Source organism: Nicotiana attenuata, unplaced genomic scaffold (genome assembly GCF_001879085.1).
Source record: "Nicotiana attenuata strain UT unplaced genomic scaffold, NIATTr2, whole genome shotgun sequence".
Lineage (NCBI taxonomy): Eukaryota > Viridiplantae > Streptophyta > Magnoliopsida > Solanales > Solanaceae > Nicotiana > Nicotiana attenuata.
Window position 1 is genome coordinate 87,056 of NW_017674532.1, and position 6,154 is coordinate 93,209.

At 34.1% G+C, this 6,154-nt stretch overlaps 1 long non-coding RNA gene across 1 annotated transcript; it reads left to right on the plus strand.

Annotated features, from left to right (window-relative positions):
* Positions 1-2,214: 2,214 nt before the first annotated feature.
* Positions 2,215-4,370, plus strand: LOC109218837. Its single transcript, XR_002066834.1, has 2 exons — positions 2,215-2,629; positions 3,463-4,370. It is a non-coding gene; the product is annotated as an uncharacterized LOC109218837 (long non-coding RNA).
* Positions 4,371-6,154: the final 1,784 nt, after the last annotated feature.

Genomic DNA, 6,154 nt, shown 5'->3' on the forward strand with positions numbered 1-6,154 from the left:
GAAGAAAAGAAGCATAGAAATAAAAAAGAATTGGAGAATAAAGAAAAAATTTCCCACAAAAACTACTATGGGTAGAAAATGTAATTAGTTTATGAGTAGAAAAATAAATGGGTAGACAAAGGTAAATAGTTTTGTTTTTGTGGGTAACTGTGTCATTCTCCCTTATTTTTTCCTTTCAAGATGTCGATGAAGTAAAGTTTAACTTGGGGTGGCAATTTGAGCTCAAACCCATCCAACCCGCCCAGAAATTAATGGGTTGGGCTAAACATATTAGCTCATGGGTCTATTTGGGCTTAGCCCAAGTTAACCCATTATTTTTTATAGCTCATTTTGACCCATTAAGCAGCCCAAATACAACCCATGAAACTCACCCAAAAGAAAGGAATTTCAACCCAACATATCTAGAAATTTACTTAGTTGCCCCAATTTTACCTCTTTTTTTTTTGTATTTTCAATTTTTTTTTTATATTTTTCTTCACCACCCACCCTACACCCTACCCCCCCCCTCACAACCCCCTCAATTTTTTTTGTTACTTTTTTCTTTGTATTTTTAATTTTTTATTTTTTTTTCTGCACAACCCACATACCCTACCTCCTACCGCCCACCCCTACTCGCAAAATATTTTNCCCACAAAAACTACTATGGGTAGAAAATGTAATTAGTTTATGAGTAGAAAAACAAATGGGTAGACAAGGGTAAATAGTTTTGTTTTTGTGGGTAACTGTGTCATTCTCCCAATTTTAAAAGTCCCATGCCCATTTCTTTGACCCAACTATCCAACCACCTTATGGGTCCCACCTCTCTCTCTTAATTCAAGTATTCTAACCATAACTTTTCTTCTTCCTCGTTTCTTCTTTTCTAGTTCTTGTTCTTCCTTCTTTTTTTCTTTTTCATTTATGGCTAGAAAATTATGGGTCAAGGTAACCAACTGAAAATTTTATCAAAAAGAAAATATTATGAGCAGAAAACAAAAAATTAATTTGAAAAATTTAGAAGATTCCATAATAAAAAGAAAATGATTTCCATTATATTAAGTATAGCAATTTTTAAGGAAATGATTTCCATTCTCACTTATATTTTATAAAAAGATTATAAATTTCCCTCTCTTTCCATAAACCAACAATTGCCAAAATTCTCAAAGATATTTTCCTTTATTTCTCTCATTTATGCCATCTTCTTCAACAAGATTATTTTCTTCAACCATACCTGAAACTAGAATGATAAAATATAAAATTAATTTAATATACTTAGAATAGCACTATAATTTATAAACTATAAAATAACGTTATTATACTGTGTATATTAGTATACTAGAATTTTCTTGTAATTTATACACTATTAAATATCATGTTTTAATACTATATATATATCTATTCCATGTATATTTTTATTATTCACTATTATTAATATTAGTACATAATCAATATATACAATGGTTGAAGAAGTAATAATAAAATATGACATTAATATGATTTTTACTTGGTATATTATTTGGTTGACTTATACAGTTACACATGTTTACATGGAGTATAATTATCTATTATAATTTGTATATAGTTATATTATAAATTTTTACATAATTTATTCAGCGTATATTATCGCAACTATAAGGTTATATTCTAACCTTCTGTATGTATATTAATTATAATTATATGTATATTAATTATAATTATATGTGATATTTCAGATTTGTAATTTTATTTTACTATAAATTAGAACGAACAAATTATGCAATGTGAGAAATAATTAAGTACAAGTCTTTTTTGAATAGTATAACTTGATTACCTTTTCTTAAGAAAATAAATGCCATTAATGAAGAAGAAAGAGGAGGAGGTAAAAGGGAAAGGAGGGGGGTTGGTTTAAAAAGGTAGGCACGGGTCTCTTTGCCACGTTGGATTAGCATGGATGGGGTCGGATTAAATGACATTAATGAAGAAGGTGGGCACGGGTCCCATTGATGATAATTGCCTAGTTGGCAGATTAAGTGGTGGGCCCATTGCCACGTTGGAAATCCGTTAGAAGTAGGAATAATTTTATCTACTTTGTTAACGGCAGGAATAATTTTAGACGGAAAATAGAAACAGGTATAAATGTGATTAATTTTTCAAAGTATAGGTACAATTTTGGCCTTTTTCCATATATATATATATATATATATATATATATATATATATATATTACTTCTATAATATTGGGCACGTGCTATCACCTCCTAGTATTATAGAAGAGCTAGATTTGGACATGTCTGCTTGCAAGTCAATAGATTTAAAACTGAGGGCATATTGGCCTTTTCTACTTATACGTGTCTTCCTCCTCCGACTGAACAGCCACGTAGCATATCAACAGCTTTTTCGGTTCCATAGCTTCTTCTTTTTCAACGTCTGTTCCATAGCCTTTAGGCTTCTACCGTGTTCTTCTTCCTCAGTTCAATCTAATCGATCCGCTTAACTGCAATTTTTGTAAATCCTCAGTCCTCCTTTGTGCACTGACCAGAAGTACTGTGTCCAATCCCTAACAAAAGCTACGATTTCACTTGAGAGCAGAGAACTCAAATAAGAGCAATACAACAACAATCTACTGTAACCCACATAATCAAACCGTAGCACCGAGAAAGCAAATAGAAACCAGGTAATAATCCCTTTTAGAAGTTGAAATTTGATTTTGATCTATAACTATTTTGCTCGATCATTGCTAATGTTTCTAATTTTCTACTTAGTTTCCTCATCTCTCTGTAAATTAGCTTCTTTTTTTTCTACATATCTCCATTTTCTCTTTGATTTTGGGGTTTACCTGTAAGTTTTGCTAAGTTTCTTGGTGATGGGATTTCGAAGATATGTGCTGGTTTTTGCAATTTTTCTCTTTGTGTTTTAGGCCTATGTTGTACGTGTGATTTGGCGCTGATTTTTTCTCCTCTCTTTGTTCCTTTCTTTGTTTTATCCATTTATGTTGTCATACTTTTCACTTAGACACTCATCTTAAGTATATTCCATAGATCTTTACTCGTAGGCAGCAAAATGCAAAAGGTGGGTGTAATTCACACACCAAAGTGACCAATAAAATAAGGACATGTGGATTTAACTTTTAAAAATTAAAAAAATAAATAAATATACAAACCAGAACCCCAACCCCACCCCACCCCATCGTCATCTTCCCCAGGACCCTCCTCGCCGGAAAATCATTTTTCGGCTATTTCTTTCCAGCTCTATTTTCTTCTCCAAAAATTTGATTATTTCTTTTTCTTCTTCTTCATTCTTCTTTTATGGGCTAAAACTACTGAAAATTTTGGTTGTTAAGAGTTTGGAACCAAATTGACTGGAGAATACTTTTCTGGTGACGGAAATCGGTGATTTATTTGTGCAAATCAGCTATTGTAATAGCAGAATAGCCCTTTTTTTACAGAGGTATAGGAGTGTTATTGAGATGGTTTAATATGTTCCTTTTCTTGTTCTTTTTTCTCAAAGGATTGTTGGTTTTAATAAATGGAGAAATCAAGGACATGACAGAGATGGGGAAACCACCCGGCGACATCAAATCTTTGAACAAAACCTTGTAGCCTTCAAAATCTTTTGTTGCAATAGGAACAATTTTTTGGGTGTGGGCTTGCTAATCCTGTACGCTACCCGACATTCTCGCCGGAATACTTGGTACCGCAAACTACGACCCATTTGGACTCCTAACTTTCTGAAGGTGTTTTGGATGGGTCTTAAAAACGAGAAACAAAAATAAAAGACTAATGGTGGTAGCCGAATTTAAAGGTGGAGATGTGGTGGTATGCTCAGATTTAAGGAGACGATAGTAATGGCGTGAAAGATCTAAAAATTTAAAAGAAATATTCACCGGAAAGTTTTGTGGCAAAAGCTATTATTTTCCGGCAAGAAGTATGAAAGGTTTGTCTTTCGGACCATTTTTACGGGCTTGGAAAATGTGAGAAACACTCACCTTGCCATGTCAGCATTAATCTGGTTAAAGTGTTCAAATGGAATAGACTTAAGATGGAGTGTCTAAGTGAAAAGTATGGACAACTTTAAGGGGCCGACGATGTATTTTGCCTTTATGTTATTTTGGGCCTTTCTCCCAACTTTTTTTATTACTTATGTTGTAGTTAATTTATTTTTATTTTATCTTCTTTGTTTCAGTTTTTACTCTGGGTTGTGGTAGCCGTCTCCTCTGCATCATCTTGTAAGCACTGCACTTCTATTGGTTTTTTTTTGTTTTTTTTTCCTTAACTTCTTAGTAGATTGTTTAAGTATAAGTACTATCTGTTTATTAGAGTTATTTTTTGTTTGTAATATATGTCAATAAGACACAACTTATATTACTATATAGTCAGATTAAATAATGTTAAACGCATCCTTGAATTGTGATTCAATTTTGGTTTAGTATTTTTGGAAGCCTTATTTTTCAACGAATAAAAAGGACTTCATTGTTGTCGAGTTAGTATAAAAAGGATCAAACCTTTGAAAAATACTAACGGTAAAAGGACTAGGCAACACGAATTATATAGAGTGATGCAGTCTGATAAAAAGGATGCTCTTATACCACGGGTCTAATTGTATTGGGAAAAAATTGAATTTAAATATTGAAGGTGACGTGTCATGACACGTGGACCGGTCAAATAGTCAAAACGTGGTAATCAGTTAGAACACACGAGCAACAACAGACGCGGGAGAGAAGATACTTAAAAGGCACGAACTATTATTCAAATGAAACGAGACTCGTACCTGTTCGAGTCATTTAAAGTTCGAAGATCAGAAGGAATTGGAGACATGAATCTGATAGCGAAAAAGAGTCCAAATTCAGCATTAAATGCTAAATACGTTAGAGAATTTTTATTTAATATGAATGATTGAGTAACGTTTCCTTCAATATCATTTATTGCTCGTAATTGCCTCATTAAAGCAAAGGCATTACACTTTCTCTTAAAAATTAACTATAAAAAGAGGAAGTCACAACATCTGTAGGGGACACGAAAAACACTACTGGAATATACTTTGTTTTATTTGCTTTCTGATTATATCATTCAAAATTTCTTTCTTATACACTTTTCCGATTATCAGTAACCCGAGTTCTTCTAAATTCGAACTTTGACCTAAAATCTAATTTTTGGTTAAACAAATTGGTTCCGTTATCGGGAAACTGATAATCAAGCATATCTCAATCTAATTTTCTTGATTGCATCAATCATGTCAAACAACAATGACAACACTCAAGGAAACCCAGAAATTCAAACAATCCAACAACTTCAAGGAGATTCCCCACATGGTTCTCCACAAGGTTCTCCACGAGGCTCCCCACGACGGTCCCGTAAAGGCACTCCTGATGGATCTTACACAGATGGTCAGGCTCAATTCGAAAATGTTAAAACCATGAATGAGGCTCTGCAAAAACTTATTGCCTCTCAAGTCAATAACGCTCTTCAAGCTTTTGTTCGCCAATTACCTGCTGTCCCACCCACGTCTGCTCCAAACAACAACACTTTGGAGAATCCTCGTTCAGGATTGGTTAATTCAGGCAGCGGTGGAACCCCTAGTGAAACACAAGAGAGAGACCCAGGTAATCCGGTTAACTCTGATTTACAAAATCTAGTACTAACCTTGCAGAAACAGCTTAAGGAGCAAAATGAACGCATAGAGCAAATACCTGGAGTACCGCCTGTGATCAAGGGAGTGGATATAGATAAATATTCCCAACAACCATGGAAGCCAAGTGCTGCTCCCCTCCCAATTCCAAAGAAGTTTAAGATGCCTGATATTTCAAAGTATGATGGTACATCAGACCCACGAGATCATGTTACTGCATTCACAACAGGTGTCAAGGGCAATGATTTGACTAAGCAAGAAATTGAGTCGGTCTTAGTCAAAAAATTCGATGAAACACTCACTAAAGGAGCCTTAACATGGTATTCTCTTTTACCTGAAAATTCTATAAATTCGTTTGCTGAGCTTGCAGATTTATTTATCAAAGCACACTCGGGAGCTCAAAAAGTTGAAAAACGAATGGAAGATATCTTCAAAATCAAGCAAGGAGACTCAGCGTTGCTTAGAGAGTTCGTAGATAGATTTCAACGGGAAAAAATGACGCTGCCACGAGTACCTGATAATTGGGCAGCCATAGCCTTTGCTAGTAATTTGAATGAGAAGAGTTCAGAAGCCA